This window comes from Pseudophryne corroboree, chromosome 8 (genome assembly GCF_028390025.1).
Source record: "Pseudophryne corroboree isolate aPseCor3 chromosome 8, aPseCor3.hap2, whole genome shotgun sequence".
In the NCBI taxonomy this organism is placed as follows: Eukaryota; Metazoa; Chordata; class Amphibia; order Anura; family Myobatrachidae; genus Pseudophryne; species Pseudophryne corroboree.
In genome coordinates this window covers 148727032-148730761 of record NC_086451.1, presented here as the reverse complement: position 1 = coordinate 148730761, position 3730 = coordinate 148727032, and the positions used below count along the sequence as shown (strand labels likewise).

Below are 3730 nucleotides of genomic sequence, written 5' to 3'. Positions count from 1 at the left end.
AAATACATATCTGCGCTCGCAAATTTGTTAGACAATATCACAGAAATGTATGATGACACGTTTAGGTATACTGGAAGAGAGCTTCAAGCTTATAAAACAGAACTGGTTCAGCATAGAATGGTTCTCAATTATCTCACGGCAGTGACAGGTGGATATTGTGTCACACTGGCAACGCAGTACGGCGTGAAATGCTGCACATATATAACGAATAGTACCGAGGACCCGGTCGAGGTCATAGACCAAAAGATGGACGATATTCTCCAATTAAAGTGGGAATTTCGCAGGAGACACAATCTCACCCTTGCTGCTGTGGGTAATGAGCTGACTGGTTGGGTGTCATGGTTGAACCCGCGAAATTGGTTCTCTGGTTTAGGAGAATGGGCTCAAGGAGTCATAATGGATGTAGGGAAGTTTCTCCTATGTATCTTAGGTGTTGTCATAACGATTGGCTTGATATTTAGATGCGGTCAGGCTTTAATGAAGTGCAAACGAAGTACTAGGGTAATGAGTTTAAGGAGTGAGGAAATTGTAATTCCAATGGATTTGATTTATGACCCAACGGTAGAGACAATGATGTGATGAAAATGCGATTATACGGTCCGTTTCTTTCACCTGTTTTTCCGTTTTCTCCAAGGTAAAAAGACCCACTTGGACGAGGAATTTGACGAGCCTGTATACAGATAACTGATGGATTAAAGAAGAAGTTTTGACAACCTTATACACAGATATTTGATGAACTATGCCATAGACCCCCAGTTTCCCTAGAAATTTTAAAATTACGCTAGCCCAACACTTTTTGTAAGTCTATGGACATTGACAAAGCTTTTGCACACACCTATTGGCAAAAGCCCAAAGAAGACTGCATTCAACAGACACCGAACAAGACTTCAACCGACAAATGTTCATTAACCTGACATAGAATACCACTGCATTTACCATAATTGTGTCTTATCTTCATCTCTACAACCTTCAGGTAATGACACACATAGTCGACAGGGAATACCAGCACAGATATCAGCAATCACATATTCCCCCATTCATGTATCATCAACTAAAATGTGCTCCCCCATTTTGTTGCAACCAAAAGCCGAAGAGAGCTCGGTAAAGTTTGACAGCCCATCCACAGACCCGTACCACGGGAGAAGAAGGAATTCGAATGTATACTTCGCAATACCTCGAAGCTTGATTTAAAACACGTACGGCACGATGATACATGACCCCCCCAAACATGGATTCATACCCACATGCTTCTGCTATCTCACTAGGTCATACCCTTTTCCTACCTTCTCCTCTCCACCCTTACCCAATCATGGAAATGTATTTACACTTGACATATATTTTTCTCGTTTTGAAATGTTTTAGGAAGTGGCAGTTATTGTTGACTGCCAAAGGGTGGACTGTCAAAGTCAGAAAAATATCACTTTGCACACTGCCATATTTGCACCTCATGCGAGCTCCCGCTGCGCGTGCAAGAGCTCTCCCGTGCGTGCGCATACTCGCCTTCGCGGGCACCCGCAGGCGCACGATATGCGCATTTACGGTAGAGTTTGTATGCGTCTAGCGGGCGACTCAATCGATATATATTTTAACCATATAATGTATTTTGTAGATCATGGTCCCTTTGATAGATTCTGAAAGTTTAGTTAATGTAGCATGTTCGTGGACAGAGAGATCCCTCTTTGTCTGATACAAAGGGTCAGACAAGGATTATACAGTGGTGTTTAGTATCCATCGGAAGAGTATTTAATTAGCAATATTCCGGTGTTGGTTTGGAGCAGATTAATCGCTCGTGCGAATAGTTATGGACATAAGAAGTTTATGTCCATTTACTATTATTTGCACTTACTTATCCATGCGGCGGGAAACCTAGTTTCCCACCCACCTGAGCAGTTGGAAGTAGACACAGCCCACCTGTATGAATCAACCTATGACCTTTTGTTTTAGTGCGAAGACGAATTCCTGTGTCCAATGAACAATGAGATTGTAGGGACCATTGAATTGTATTGTGTGTGGGGCATAGTGGGTAATAGGAGCGTCTCTATCGCTCAAACAGCTTTAGCGTAAACCCGCTTACAAAGTGTTGCATTCTCATCTTATCACTACACCAAGGGTTACTGCATAATACACTGTTTTATGGTATAGTTACAAAGGTTTAACATTGTGAGCGTCTGCGCCGCTGGTGATCTCCTCGTGGTCCCGAGCGTCCGCTACGCTATAGCGAATCATTACGTTAGTCGGCAGCCAATAGCGTGCCTGCCTGTGATCCCTTGGCCGTGAGCGAACGTGGCGCTTGAGCGTCTCGACTACGGCTAAGTGATTGTTACGCAACGTGCGTACCCTTACGGTACTCCATACGTCAATAGCGTACAGTGTTCTTAGGCCTCTTAAAGGGTTTTAAGTAAGATAAATAATTAGCTTTATCAATATATATATATATATAGCAGTACGGTACAGTAGGCCATTGCTATTGATATATTACTGGCATATAATTCCACACATTAAAAGATGTAGAACAAAAATGTGGAGGGTAAAATAGGGAAAGATCAAGATCCACTTCCACCTCGTGTTGAAGCTGCTGCCACTAGTCATGGCCGAGATGATGAATTGCCATCAACGTCGTCTGCCAAGGCCGATGCCCAATGTCATAGTAGAGAGCATGTAAAATCCAAAAAACAAAAGTTCAGTAAAATGACCCAAAAATCAAAATTAAAAGCGTCTGATGAGAAGCGTAAACTTGCCAATATGCCATTTACGACACAGAGTGGCAAGGAACGGCTGTGGCCCTGTCCTACGTTCATGGCTAGTGGTTCAGCTTTGAAAAGGGGGGAATGGTTCCCGTATAGTACCGGAGCCAAAAGAGAAAAAGAAAGACTATGTGTCTTTTCTGGGGCACACTTTTGATGAGAATGAAATGATGAGTTCTATTTAAAATATAACTTTTATTGTCAACCTTCATAAAATATTGACTATAGGGCAAAAGGAAGGGGGGAAAAAAACAAGGAAAGGTACTGATAGTCACAATTTATTAAATTGATATGCTATGATCAAAAATGAATAGATAAATGTTATCTGAATAGATCGCTGATATAATAAAGAAAACAATTTGGCTTAATGCTTCTGTGAGCGAAAATATGGGTGTCTCCAAAAAATTGTTATTCTAAAATTCTTATGTGTTGGTGTGAAATTTTCTTCCTGGAATTGTAACAATTTGTCTTGTAGTGAAAATATCACCGGAAGAAAAAAATCATCAAAACAAATAAACAAACAATTAATTGAACCTGGCTCAACTCTATGATCTGAGTGTAAAGGGGATTTGTGAACAGAAAGGGAAGAAAAAGGAGAAAAATGATTCTAAGTCCTGTGTCCTGGGTTTGGATAAAATACCTGCAGTACCCGGTATTCCCTGGTGGTCTCCCAACCAGGTACTGACCTGGCCCACAGTGCTTGGCTTCCAAGATCAGACGAGGTTGGGCATACTCAGTATGGTCTGACCGCAGGTAGATATATCCCACACCAAATGACACCAGGAACTCAGTATCCTAGATTCTGAGAGAATTTCCCAGAGTTTTCTTGTGGAGGCCCATGGTCCCGTAATGAAGTTAGGAACACTCCCGAATCTGGAAACAAGTGGTGTGAAAAGTTCTCTGATATTCTCCCACACTTGAAGAATAGCGTGAGGTCTGCCGGTTCTCAGCTTCAGGAACGAACTGTTTAGGTGCCACCTCTTTTC

At 42.0% G+C, this 3730-nt stretch overlaps 1 pseudogene; it reads right to left on the bottom strand.

Annotated features, from left to right (window-relative positions):
• Positions 1 to 3381: 3381 nt before the first annotated feature.
• LOC134953402 (5S ribosomal RNA) lies at positions 3382 to 3499 on the bottom strand (annotated as a pseudogene).
• Between the last annotated feature and the right edge of the window lie 231 nt (positions 3500 to 3730).